Below are 15,075 nucleotides of genomic sequence, written 5' to 3' on the forward strand. Positions count from 1 at the left end.
TTGGAACTTAAGGGCTTTATCTTCAGCTAGTCCATGTCTTTTCTTGCATGAATGTGTTTTTGACATGTGTCACAGGCTGTTAGTTGTTAGACTTTTGTCTAGCTATTTCAAGGAAATTTTCACAGTATTTTGTTGCATCAGACAAATGCAATTTTTGTAGCTTAACTTGTTGGCTATACACAATGATATATACAAATATCTGTCCTAAATAATATGTAATGGCTAGAAACTCTGTAATGTATTATTGCTTTGTCTGTGTTGTGTAGATGAACACATTACCATTTTCAGTGCATCTTAAATTCAGGATTACTGCACCTACTAATCTTAATGTTTGATCAGCTTGACAATTGCTATTATCTTTTGGTTTGAATAAGGTGTGACTGTGCCTTTGTGACTAGTCTTTATTTATGAGAATGAAGTCAAGTACATTGACTTATGTCAATTAATTGTCTCTCAAAATTGAAAAAAGGGATGGAAATTTCTTATCAACTGCAATCCTCTGCCTTTTCAGTTCATGACTATCACATCTTTACATAATACTAAAAAAGCAAAATAATAAAGCTAATGTTAAGGGACAAGCAACACAGATTATGTAAAATGTCACTTTATCTGTAGCTTACCATAACAACCCTTTTTTGATTGATTTGACAGCTTTCAACACAGACTAGCTCAATATAAAACCAATGATGATGCTGAGCGCATTCTGTTCCAAAGCAAAGTAGCTACTTTATGGTGCCTGATGCTTGTGAGGATAGTGAATCCTGTTTTTTTTTTTTTCAGTTTATATTGATTCTGGTTGGGTTGTTTGTTGTTTTTTTTAGTTTGTATTGATTAGGGGTTTTAAGTGAGTTTCTGGAAGCCAAGATGATGGTTTCCAAAGTTATTTCTCTTTTGGCTTCTTGTTTTTCCAATAGACATTCTAACTTTATTTGACAGTAAGTATTTTACAATTATTTTCATGGAGGAGGCGGGTGCCAGCTGTGTGTTAACCTTGAAATTAATACCAAGCTAAGTAACCGGTTCTGTGAAAGGATACAGAGGCATACAGGTTTCCAATACCAGTTATGAAAGGCTTGTGTTGGTAGCCAAGAGAAGGTTTTTAGTTTGCTACAAGGAGGGAAAGTTGCAAACAGTTGCCAAGTCTTTGAATGTTTCTTTGCTGAAAAGTTCAGCTGCAATCTGTGGCTAATGCAGCCAATATGAATAGGAAAGGCATAGGATCTCATGCTGTAACGAGGAGAGGCCAAGTTACAAGGTTTATATAGGTCTGTTGGACATTTTTACACCAACTGATCAATTTACCCTACAGTACTCAAAAGAATTGGCATAAGCTATGGAAGGGTGGAAGTGACAGATCCTTAAAAACAGCTGTTAAACATCAGTCAGCCAAATTCCTGTCTTTTTTTTACAATGAACTGATGGACAAGTTTGTACCTGACAGGAGGGAGAGGAATAATAGCTAATAAACTTTCAAGAATAGTCACATCAAGGAAGTCTAATTTGTTTTCTTAAAGATGACAACAACATGCTGTAAAATAAATGGTAGATACCATATTTTGACTTTGATAACAACTTTCACTGTTTTGCCTGACATTTTTCCCGGGAATTGAAATGAAACTACTGAAAAGCAGGTGCATGGCTGATTGGAAGTAAATACTTGGAGGAAATGTTTTTATGGTTTCTTGCTTACTAAGTTGTTCATTCTCAGGTCTGATGTTACTCGAAATTTTTGTTGTTAACCTGGATTGTGAAATAGAGGTGTTCATTAGATTGGCTTCAGTCAGTTTTTTTCCAGCATTTTGGACTTTCAGCCAGTTTCTGAGTACCTAGCATCTATTTCATCAGCTGACTAGAAACAGGGTGACTCAGAGCTTCCTGATCACGAAGGATTCATGATTATGTAGTGGGAGATGCTTCGGTTCTACAGCAACTTTCCCCAGTCTAACTGATGGCTACTTCCAAGGCTCACTAGATTGGTGCAGAAAATGATCTGTCACTTGGTTTTGGCTTAGTTTTGGTTGATGAAACATGCTGAAATAACTCAGTAGATAGCCCTAGAAATCCTGGCACAGAAGAGCAAAAGGCCGCAGTGGGGGCAGGCAGCATGTCTAAGTTAATAATGTAACATGGTCATCTAAAAGTCAAATACTTCTGGTGGTATGTTACCTAATACATTTTAAGGTTGAGGTGAGGAAGTATTAGTACCATGATGTAAAGCTTTTATGATGAGTTCTTATCTTGCTTACAGCTCTGATTTCCTGTTTTCAAGGAAGATTGGTTCCAACTAAAATATGTTAAGTAGTTGGGTAGATGATTCTTTACATTTTTATATTGGAAGTATAGACTACATCCTCAACTAATTCATCCTTGTGTAACTGTCCAGAGTGAAATGTGTTCATAAACATTCAGTTCATAAAATACCCAGTACACGGACTAAGAAAGAACTGTTTTAAGTACCTTTATATACATTTGCGTCTTTCAATGCATGTGCAGTTGAAACCATTGTACATTAAATTGTATTTTAATGGAAAATAACAGAAATACCAGTTTTCATAATAGTAACTTATTTGTGAATTTGAATACCCATATACTAAAAAGTATTGGCTTCCAGATTAAGGATGGTAAATCACAGAATCATTTTGGTTGGAATAGACCTTCAAGATCGTAGAGTCCAACCATAACCTCACTCTGGCACTAAACCATGTTCCTAAGAACCTCATCTACACATCTTTTAAACACCTCCAGGGATGGTGACTCAACCACTTCCCTGGGCAGCCTAATATACTTCATAAATGTATAAGTTAATTCTATCTGAATCTGCAGAAACTGAAGTACCACAAAAACATTCCTTAAATATGTTTGCTAGAGAGGGTAAAAAGAGGATTGTATGCACATTTTTCATTGTCCAGCTGTAACTTTCTCATTCACCAGTGCAGAGTTTTCAGGCCTTGCTCAGGATAGAAAGTTTTACTAGAACTGAGACACTGAATGGTATAGTCTGAGTGTCAAAATAGTGTAGCACTGGAACTTGAATTTAGTGATGCATCCCATTAATTTCACAATGAATACAGAAAAAATACTAGTTGTGTGTTGGCGCTGACCATGAGAATGCAGGTCTGGTTCACGAGGCAGGTGGGCACCTTCACAGGTCTCTCTGATCTGTCTTAAAACTTTACTTCCCTGGAGTGTTGCATATGTATAAATAGATACACATACATGGGTGTAGTCTTGAAGGGTTTTCTATTAAAATGTAAGAGTAACCTATTATTTAATAATCTGTGAAAGTTAGAAGCTTTCTTCTTTATATTAAGCATCTCTCTCTGAAGAAGTCAGGGGAAGTGTGGGGTGTCCCTGTTGATACTGCTACAGTGCTGGCACTTGTGTACCCAAAGTGTGAGTCTGCACTAGGACAAAACATCTCAAAGTTTGTCTGGTTCATTTTTTTCTTTTTAGTAATTTATCTTTCAGAGAGCTTTACTGTAGAAGATGATGGATTTATGAATGAAAACATTGGATATGCTATATGAAGGAGCCTGCAAGTTTCTTCCCAGTGTGTGTCAGTTCCGGTGTTGGGAGAACTGCTTGCAGGAGCTGGCTTGTGCTCTCTGCTGTTCTGTCCTGGCTGGGGCTTAGGAAACAGCTATTTAAAAAAAAAGTTCTGTTGTGGTTCTTGGCAATTTCATGCAATAGTAGAATTTATTTTAGTCAATATTTGTGTGTGTGTATTTGGTTTTAGCATTTGATGGATTGTACTCTTCCATGGTTTAGAAAGGGCATGTATAGTTTTCGTTTTTACAGCTGAGAAACTAGAAATTAGAAAGCAAATATGTGGTTACTTTCTTCTGATATGTGAAACCTAGTGCATTCATGACTGCATTGAGATTTGAAATCATTCCACCATACTTCTAGGCACATGGTCCTGTTTTTTTTTTTTTAAGTTAACATTGCTTCTGTTCTGATGTAGCCAGGACTGTGTAGTATTTACAGAATACTGTTAATCTCTTTACATGATGGAAGAGTGAAGCAGAGCACTGAGGTAGATAATGGAAAAAAAATTAAAGTTATAAAAGTAGAATTGCACAATGGTAAAAACATATGCTACTGAATTTACTTCAGATTTTATCCAAATGGGAACTGTATACATGATAGATTTAAAAATTGCTTCTAAAAGTCCTTTTTTATTTAAAAAAAAAAAGAAAAAAAAAAAAAAGGATGAGATGTTTTGAGTTTGTTTCTGGAAAGAAAGCTAAAGCAATAGAGGCCATTTACAAATCAGCAACACAGCCCTTTTGGACAATGAAAAGTGGCAGAAATGTTGTAAGGGCAGATACACACATGGCTCTGGCTACTGAGTCATGCATATTTCTAAGCTTTAATAGGATTAGTCTCATTCAAGCTCAGGGAAACAGGTCATATAACCATTTTCAGCCCTCCTGTCCTCCTGTTTACAGTAAAACAAAATATGTTTTCAGCCCTTTCCATCAGAGATCTCTCTCAAACAGGTCCTGATAAGTTTTAAGAGCTTTATCAAAATACTCTGAGAAGGAAGCTGTTGAAGAAAACAGGTGTTTTTTCTTGCTTTTCTCTTCTAGATTAAGTCATTGGGTCACATTTGATATGCAGATCTTTTGTTATCCCTCTTCATGCATCTAAGATGCTTCTGTTGAAATGGCAGTTTTCCAGTCCTTTTATCAGTAGCTTAAATATGTTTGTATCTAACATTTAATTTCCTGGCTTTCCCTGTTCCCTTTTCTAAGAGTACATGATATTTGGAGCAGTCTATTGACTCCATCCTTTTGTTCTCCTTTTTTTGACATCTCCTTGCCTCAAGACATAGTGTCAAACTGATTTTTTTTTTTTTTTTTCCCAGTCTAGGGATCTCCTTTATCATGCTATATTCTGATGGCTGTCAAAATAAACAACTTTTTCCTAGTCTCTGTATTGTCTTCCAGATGCATGGGTAACATGCAATGGAGATCTTTATAGCTCTTGCTTGACAAAGCTCATGCATTCAGCAATGTAGCTGCTCTAGAAGTTGTGCTGCAGTTCTGGGCACACAATCCTGTATGTTTCTTCTGAGCAAGAGTAGGTGACGTTGTTGTAGAAAAATCATACCAGCCACATGCAGTTAATTTACTTCAGTGCTTCCAAATATACTACCCCAGAGCCTGTTACATTAGGAACATTCAAGGTGTTTCATTACTGTGAAGAATTTTATGTTGATGAATTGTGTCCTTAACCAAGCTGGTTACTAGTGAGAGTTCTAATTTATTGTTGTATTTTGTGATTTTGCACTTCAGTTACTCATTTGAATAGGGGAAGGAGGATGTCTTGGTTGTTTGGGTGCTTCTTCCAATACATGCTGTGTGAGATAGGCAGTGCTGCTGTTACAAGTGTTTCCTGATTGTTTTAGAATTTTATTAGGTGTTCATGGTCAAAAACTTCAATATTTAAACCTTGTAGCACAGATGTAAAAGAAGACAACTCTTATTTTGGCATACCAGAAAACAGTTGGGAAACAATTGCTTAATTCTATCGTAATAAAGCCAAGACAGAATTAAATTTTCAAGGATACTCAGATTTCGGGGGTTTTCCTCAGTATTTTGCTATAAACTGAAAATACGCTGATAGATTTCTAGTTAATAGTGCATGTTTACCAGCTTTTTTTCCCATCCAATCTATGGGAGGAGAACGATGCAACTTCAGATGTCCAGTATTGTCTGTGGCAAGAATTGACCGAGTCACCCATATATGATAACCGTTCTATTGAAAATGGGAAGATTTGAGACTTGGGCATTTCTAGTCAAACTTTGAGTAAAAGGCAAATAACTTTAAGTAGTTAAGTCTTCCTTTATAGATCCATCTATAGGCAGATGGAGAAGAAAACCAAATTATAAATTGCTCTTACAGCTACCTTGCTTTTGATTTTGCTTTTTGTGTTTTCAGGTTTGCAGACTCTCATGTCTCTTTAACTATCAGGACATGTTTTAAAAGTTCCTAGATCTGAAAATAGCTACTTGTAACTTTATTCCTCTTTTTTTTTTGCCTTCCTTGAAACAGGTATGGAATTCCAGTCAAGCCTTTTAAAAAAAATAAATTAATTTTAAAAATCATTTTAAATAGAGAAATTTATGGAAGCTTCACTCTTAGTCTTTCACTGATTTCAATCCTCCCCAGTAAATAATTGAATCTTTATACATTGGAGTGTATATCACTAGCTTTCAAATGTACATTTCTGTAGTGCACAGGTGGATGGTGCTGAGTTGCACACATCTGATTCTATTTGGCTGAGTTACCAGACTTAATGACATACTTTCGGAACTTGCTCTGTATATGAATACATACACAAGAACAGTGGAAACTTTAAATTGCCTCTTGTGATCCTCTAAACCTGACCTTTTTATCAATTAGCAACACTATTGTATTGAGCACTAGGTGTAGCTGAAAATGTATTAGCTGACTTTGACAAGATGGCAAAACATTTGCTGGAATAAGTATTATGACTGGGGTGAAACAAACTCCAATGGAGAGTATCTTGTGTAGGCATTTATTTTGCAGATGACTAGAAATCCATTTATTACCTGGTAGGTTAATGTCTACAAATGCCAAGTCTTCAGGACAGACAGTATTTTCTATACAAGAAATAGAATTTACATTTCAATAGAAGAGGGGAGAAAGGGTTTTTTTAGCATATTTAGACTGTAGAAACAAAAATTATCTATAATTTTATCCTCAGTCTCTACCTCAGAACACTATTTCCCATTATTCTTTGCCAAAAGGTGGGCTGCACTATCAACTGGATTAGTAATCTGATATAATGGGAAATTATTTCCCCCCCTGACTGTTATTGATTAGTTTTCAACTGGTGAGGGAAAAATGGGGCTTCTTTCATGGTAGCAATATAGGCTTGGACAGATCTTAGTCAATCATAAAATGGCATCCATTTCTAAGGTGGTTGTGTACATTGGAAATGCGTCTGAAGTTTCAAAGCTGCAAATAAGTAGTAGAGTTTCTAAAGGAAATCTGAAATTTAGAAAGGGATGCTGTAGAGATACCAGATTATTTATGGACAAAGTAGATAATTAGATTTCCTTAGAACAAATATTGTGTGCCCTTGCAACTCACCTGATCAAAAATAGTTTTTGGTTTTGTCACTTCTTCCACCCCAAACCACATCTGGTTTAATGCTTCAAATGCTTTTTAAACTTTTTGTTTGCTGTGTATTTTGGCTGTATTGTACCTTCATATGTTAAAAAATAGGTAGCGCTGTTTGTAATCTCTTTCCTCAACTAGATTTCAGGATTTATATGGTGGATATCACCTGAAAGTACTATTCAGACAATGAGTTAACATAACCCACAGAACACTAATGTTACAGATACTTCTGAAACCTTGTGATTATCAGTTTTTTTAATGGAGGGTAGGAAGACTTTTTTTCCTTTTTTTTAAAGTTCTGCTTCATCTACATGTATTTTTAGAGAACCTTGTTTTTTTTTTAATGTGTCACCCTTATGCTCTTTCATCTTACCTTGCTTTTTATTTTGAGGGAGCTAGTCTATTCTCCCAACAAACGCTAATATTGATACGTTTGTGAAGGTTTCTCTTTTTCCTCGAGCCCTACTCTTTTTCCGTTCTAGTGTTTCATGAAATCAAAAGCCCTTTCTGAGTTCAAATGTATCCCAACAATTTTGACATCACTGCAGTTTAAAACAAGGTGGCTCTTGGATGTGCAGGTGTGGCTTCTGTTGGCTGCAGCAGAAGCTGGCCCTGTGCTGGACTCAGCCTTGCAGAGCCCTGGGTTTGTAGGGAGTGGAGGAGGCCAGTGTAACAACAGGGATTTTCTCTGGTTATTACCAGGGTGAATAGCAAACTGTGTAGATAATAGGAAAAATTTCATGGGAACATAAGTCCTGTCATACTGAGTTTATGCAGAAAAGAAAACATCGGAAGGTGTGATATTCTAATTGTCTATAATGCTTAAATGACTGATGTGGGAAAAATAGAAGCCTATTTTGTCTGCAACTCTAACTTGATTTCATCCTTTAATTACTGAAGTCCAGACTGAAGGTGGATTATCTCGTGATTATTATTGTTATTATGTTTTTAATCTTTCCCATAGACATTTTGGTGTTATTTTCACCAGTGAAATAAACCCGAGCTTTACGTGCCCATACATTCTTGGTAATTTTTCCTGTAATGATGACTGTTGGAGAAGTATTTATTACATAATTCCCTTTTGTCTGTACTCTGTATTTTGATAATTGTCACCAAGAGGCTTTTCAAAATGTGATCTTTTTAAGTAAATGAAACTCATTGTTATGGCTATCATGGTTTCTGGCAGCACTGCACACCCTCCTGAACAGAAGAGGCAACGCATGCCAGCGTTCCCAATTCTGAGCAACGCCTTTCAGTTTTTGAAACATAAATGCACCTTTGTGTAACTGCAGCATCACCATGACCAAAGATTTTCAGTCATGTGCTGTTTCTGTGATTTTTTTTTTTTTTTAAACTGCATAAGCCATTTTCAATTTTTTATGAAAATGTAGTCTGGATATGTAATATGAAAAATGCGGTTTTCGGTAGAGAAGACTGCTCCTAATTTATTTAAAAATCACATCCAAGATTTTTAATATTTTATGTGTGAAGTAAGAATAGAATGTAATCTGGTTTGTGGGGTATCAGAGCTAAGCCATGTTAAGAAAAATACTTCGAGGGGAGAGCCTTGTGAACATCTACTAATCAAAAAAAAAATAAATAAATTGGACTCTTCCATACCTTTTCCTTTTTCCTAAATCATTTTCAAACACTTCCAGCTCCCTGCCAAACAAGCACATGCTGTAACTGCATGTCATCGGATTATAGCCCGGCAGGAAAATTTCTCTCTTTCTAGCACCCCTTTATTTAGCAGCATGTGGTACCTTCCCAAATCCATGCGTGCGTTCCCAGTATAGCCCAGCGGCTGGTAGCTCACGTTGGGGTTCTGGAAAGGCGCTGAATTGGAGCATCCATGTGTCTGCATCTGTGTGCAAGTGACCCATTGAAATCTGGCAGTTGCAGTCTTACTGCTTTGAAAAAGCAGCTTCCTGGCATCCGTCTTTGTTCGACATCGGTGAAGATGCTCATCAGCGGAGCTGCTTGGTAACTGGAGCTTTCACTTGACCGGTGCTGTGTTTCTTTTTTACTTGCCTATTTCTTACTGCCATGTCATCTCCGGGAGCCCCTGACAATACTCAGAAGAATTTGTGTAGGTGGAACTTTATTATCATCTTTATTATTTGTCAGCTTAATTTGCCAAGCTAATGTAAAATTCAAAATGAAATTAAAGTTAGCTTAATTAATTTCCTCAGTTACCACCGTTGCCTGATTTGCAAAGGGCGTGCTAGAAATGAGAGGTTAATTATCAACTTGATTTAGCAAATTCGAAAGAAATAGTGACTTAGCGTAGATTTTTTGCAGAGCTTTTGTTTATTGCTTTGCTTTTGTCTGTCGCTTTGCATTATTGTCAAGATAATATTAATCAGAATTAGTAAAAGAATACAAATACACAGATACCTTGTTAACTAAAATTCAAGGAGACTTGGGTGGGGTGTAGAGGGTGATGGGAGACAGAGAATTATTATTATATTGTTATAAAACTGAATATAAAAAAATTAAAACAGTGAATTCATTAGTATAGATGCAGTCATTCCAATTCTTAGTTTCCTTCAGATAAATGAAATAAATGATAAAAGCATATCTTTTTAAATTAAGCAATTAATACTTTTACATCAATATGAGCACTCTGTCATATGAAGCAATGCTCTTAATGATGCAATTAATAACATTTTTATGCTGTTAATTTTTAACTAATGGTGTTTAGAACTGAATTTGAATTGAAATAAGATGTAGGTTTCTACTCTGATTCTTTATATAACAACTAGAAGAGGGTTTTTTTTTTTCCTCTTACCATTCATGTGGATTTTTTTCAGTTGATGTCCAGGACCAAAAGATCAGTAAATTGAACTATTACAATATTTTAATAACCTGTTGGAGCATGCCTTTATCAAGGCTCTACCTATGAGCTGTATTTCTGCCCACTAAATTTGGTATTCATGTTAAATAACAATGTAAAGGAAAGTTGAATATTTTGTTGAATATTTTGTTTTAAACAATTTGATAAGGGAGAACTCTTTACATTTGTATTGATTAGAAAGACTTCATTTGTTAAAATAGCTGTTTTCCAGAAATTTAGACAGAACAGTCGACTGTTCACTTAAAGATGGCAAAATTTACCCTGTGTTCTGGTAAATGTGGTGTGACCACCTTGCACTCAAAATTCTCAGTTTGGAAGCAATATGTATACTACTGGCATAATGCATCTTGTATCCTTAACTACTTTGCATTTATTGACAGAAGTTGTCCTTTTTTTTCTTTCTTCTTGGTGTTGCTGAGATTGAAATGGAAGTATGGTGAATTGGGGGCACAGCTGTGAATCTTTTTTTTTCCTTATTTGCAATCATATCCTGGACAGTAGAATAGCTATTTTTTTTGTGGGGGGAAGGGGCCCACGTTGAAATTATACTTCTATAAGGGTGAGAGTATTGAACTGGAATATATTTCTGAAATGTGAGCTCTAGCAATATCAGTCCTCCAACTACTGCTAGAATGAGGAAGCAGTAAGTAGAAGCTTTAGTATCAACATTAATTATGGAAAGGTGAGCCCATCTCTGGTCAGCAGGATTATTCTAAATTTTTTTTAATCGTATTTTCTTCTATAGCTTGGTGACAGAAAGGAGTAATGCAAAACTAAAGATGGCCTGTTATGGTTTTATGGTAATCTGTTTTTTCCCACCATCTACGTAGGCTGAGGTTAATGAGAAATTAAGAAATTTTCATCTACCTGCTTTTAAAAAGATTGTTCCTCTCTAACAAGATCACATGTAATACTTTTTGGTGTGCTATGGGCTCTGGCAGCCTGTGACTGCATCTTGTTGTGAACGGATTTTTGAACAGTTTTATAATGGCAATATTCTTTCTTTTGGAATGCTGCTTCTATTTTATTATATGCTGGAAATGTAAATGCAGACATTTCATCAGTTTGATTTGTAGCTAAATAAATGTACAGTAATAGATTATATGCTTTTCATATTTCTCCACATGACACTATTTCTTTCTATAGTGGTACTATAAATATGACAATATTCTGGTTCTCTGGTTCAGAAATAGTAGAATTGTTTTAAAAGCTGCAGTAAAAATAATGTTTCTTCTTTATAGCATGGCCTTACATAAATCTCAGTCCTGCCTTTCACAGCAGTGTATTATTGAACAACTTGTTCTGCTCAGGTTTTAATGATGCCGATGGAAAGGGTGGATGGCTGAGGTGTGCACGTGGGCATGTAAGAATTCTGCATATTTCTCTACTCCTGGTTAGTAAACGGAACAAAAACAATTTTGCCCATTTTATTTATGAGTGTTATGTATGGCATGTTAAATTGCGTCAAGGTATTGGAGCTGAAACTATACATAATTCTTCAGTGTTATAGCTAATGTGGCATCCTGTTGTGATTTGTTTTAACCAAACAGATGAAATAATATTCTTTTGGAAAAATGGCATTGAATTATAAAAATGTGAGCTATTTAAAAAATCAGTAAAACATTTTTGTGTGTATCTAACATTTCTAAATTGTGTATTTCTAATAGAGTGTATGGGTTAAGCCTGAAAGAGGTTAAGAGGCAGTTCTGACCAACTGAACGCATTGTTTCATTTTTAATCACTTGGAGTACTCTGTGGATTAAGATGAAATAAAAATCTTGCAGAGATGTCACTCAGTCCTTTTTTCCTTTTATGTAGCTGCCAACTAATGCTATTTTGACATTGCATAAATGAGACTTGATCAAAATGTAGTTGGCTGCATCTCATTTTAAATCAGACAGAAATGGTGCCATTTATAGGAACTTGTTTCTGGCTTAATTAGATGATTATGTAATCACTCCAGCCCTGGCGCACCAACGTTTCCATTGGCTCCAGAGGGTTTTAACTTGGATCATAATCTTAAATCCTCACAGATTTATTATCTCTTCTCTGGTTATCGAACATTAAAGTGAAAAGCCCACGCTTCACAGAGAAGACAACTGAAAATACCTTGAGGGGTTTTCAGCATATCTTGTGCATTCACATGGGTAGGAAATGGGGCTGGTGGGACTGGGTAAGCTTAGGTTTTGTGGCCCACTAGTAACGTGGGTATTGCAGTTTTGCAGACCCAACCATCCTAGGTCTTAATCGTAGGTGTAATGTAATATTTTTTTTAAATCTGTTTAACCATACAGCAGAATTAGACAAGTGGGCTTTTTACCTTTGTTTTAAAAAGCACTAGTTAGTTGCCCATGCCATTAGTCTCATGTGCAGGGTAGAGAAGAGGAGGGCCCTCAGGAAGGGCCTGCAGCTTCAACTTCTGTCTCTACAAACCCCTGTGACAGGAGGAAGTCTGTCCGTGTGAGGGTTTTGGGTGACATGTATGTTTTCCCTTTTTGCTTGTTGGTACATGTTTAGAGTGTTATACTGCCAGTACAACTCAGTATCTGGTTCTTATCACACCCAAACACATTTTGAACACAAAGCTGTAGGAAGACTGACAGAACCGAAAGCCAAATCCTTGTTTTTTGGCACGTTTGGGGAACCATGACTGGTATGAACACTTCCTCTAGTTCAGGGGTGTCCAACTCATTTTCACCGGGGGCTGCATTAGCCTCGTGGTTGCCTTCAAAGGGCCAAATGTAATTTTAGGACTGTATAAATGTAGGAGTAGTTAGATTTCTACAGTCCTAAAGTTACCTTTGACCCTTTGAAGGCAACCACGAGGCTGATGCAGCCCCCGGTGAAAATGAGTTTGATACCCCTGCTCTAGTCACAGAACTTCCCTCTTTCCTCCTCCCTGCCTTGGAGTTCCGGGTGCTTTTGTGCCACTGAAGATTTCTCCTGCATATTAGTGATTATTTAGTCTAGCGGTCTTAAAATTCATGAAGTGAAAATTCATTTGGTATGTGGAAGAATTGTGGGCTTAACTCTACAATAAAGGAGAGAACAGGAAAGTTTTATCTACCATAGACCAAAAGAAGGATGTGTTTTAAGTCATATCTCATAGAAATTTGGAAACTTTGAGGATTTCTGAGACAAAAGAAATCCTTCTGTTTTAGAAGGAAAGTTGTAAAATGTAAGACTGTCTAAAGTTATTTTTAATCCATTATTAAAAACATGAATGAATTTCAGAAAAGCCAATATTCTTAATGTAGGGTCCTCTTTATGGTCCTTGACAGTTCAAGATTTCAACTGAGGAGATAATAAGAACACATTTTCATTTTAAGATTCTCTAAAAACAGAAACTTTTTGAATGGATGTTGTGAATACTATGGCAATTTTAAAATGTGTATTGTGGCTTTTTGAATGAAGGTTTTAATTCAGTATGGTTCTGCAAGCAAGATATTATTTACGTATGATTCTTACGCTTTTAAGAGATACATATTTTATATATATGAAATATGTGTGTGTATATATAAAATGTGTATCTTAAGATTCATACTTGTATATGTGTAAAATGTGTATCTTTTAAAAGTATAAGAATACATGTGTATATATATGTATATAAAACTTTAAGAAAGACTTACTAGATCTGCTTCTGTTTTGGCTTGGATATTCTATATTTTGTTTGGGCAGCAGCACAAGTATGCAGGTTAAATTTTGAAAACAGGTGACTCTAACAGCAGTAAACCATCCAGAAACTAAAAATAATTGTATAGATTTTTTTGTCCTCTGGTAGTTAATAGCAGGCCAAAAGATTCTGCAAGTGGCAGGTTATTGAGCGAAAAGTATTTAGGAGGAAAACAATCTCTGTCATGAAGTCGCGCTTGAGAAATGAACTACTGAGATTAATTAAACTGTGAACAGGCTAAATAACAGCCAGGGATGGATCAGTCATGAGAATTCCAGTGGACAGCTGCAAATGAAAAGCGGTGTTAGAGAAGCTATTGAGTTAAAAGAAAATTTATTTCACCAGATGCTAGGAGGGGTTGGCTTGTTTGGTGGAGGGGAGGCGAAGAGACTTGCACATGTAAACATATTGAAAGGATCAGCATCACAAAAAACAGACAAAACTCTTGAAAGGCTGGTGTGTGGTGAGGTGGTTTGGGGGTTGTGTTTTGTAGTAATTAGTATGCCTCCAGCTAATTGTTAATTGTGTTAAACTGTTCTAGTATTAATTCAGCAAAGAGGCTTTCTTAAATCCTATCAGCACTGAAAATACTGTCTGCCTATGTTGTGATACCATTCAGTCTCTTATTTTGTCCAGCGTCAGTTGTTTCCTGACTTAACCCAGTCATCAGATTACTGGGAAGGAGGAACATATGAGTATTTGAACAACTTTTATGGAGATGTGTGGGGCAGAAAAGTTTCTTTCATGAGCTGTTGGTTTTGTGAGCTACTTGGAAACTGCTGCTCTTCTGTCTACAAAGGGTGAGAATTAATAGCTCTGTAGTATAAATTTAGTCATTGATGACTAACCTGAAACTTTGTTATATAAATGTCAATTTTGCCATGTTCTGTTAATTGGATCCCTGTTCCAGTAATGTCCTTACCCATCATTCTTAGTTGCTATTTTGATATAGAAGCAATATGGCATCTGGCTGCTGGCAAAGGCTGCTGTAAAGAGTTCTGTATAAAGCCACAAGACTGTACATAATTTAACTTTGTTCAAAAGAACAAGTCTGAGTAAAATGTGGGAAAGCTCTTGATTTTTATCATTGCCAGAAGACTTAACGACATCCCAAATCCCAAACCCAGTTTTGGATTCCTTTGTAGATAGACAGAAGCTCCAAATATCACTTACTAGCTTTAAAATGCTCTGAACTCTAACTCAGTTTGGCCATTTCTTTGGTGAATATGACTTTTTGTATTCTGAGCATAGGTGACGGGATAAAATTTGATTAAAAAAAAAAAAGCTTGAAGTGTTCATTTCCTTGTTAAAATTAAAGCTTGCATTTAAAAACATCTCTGTTCACTAGAATAAATATATGCTGGTTTACCCTTCGCTTTCAGTTCCTTTT

General features: G+C 36.0%; 1 protein-coding gene across 2 annotated transcripts in view; it reads left to right on the forward strand.

The window, feature by feature from the left end:
- The window catches only part of DTNBP1 (dystrobrevin binding protein 1), a 73,575-nt gene that overhangs the window by 33,700 nt on the left and 24,800 nt on the right, over positions 1-15,075 (forward strand). The gene's annotated exons all lie outside the window — the stretch shown is intronic.

This window comes from Streptopelia decaocto (genome assembly GCF_964273445.1).
Source record: "Streptopelia decaocto genome assembly, chromosome: 2".
Classification (NCBI taxonomy): Eukaryota; Metazoa; Chordata; class Aves; order Columbiformes; family Columbidae; genus Streptopelia; species Streptopelia decaocto.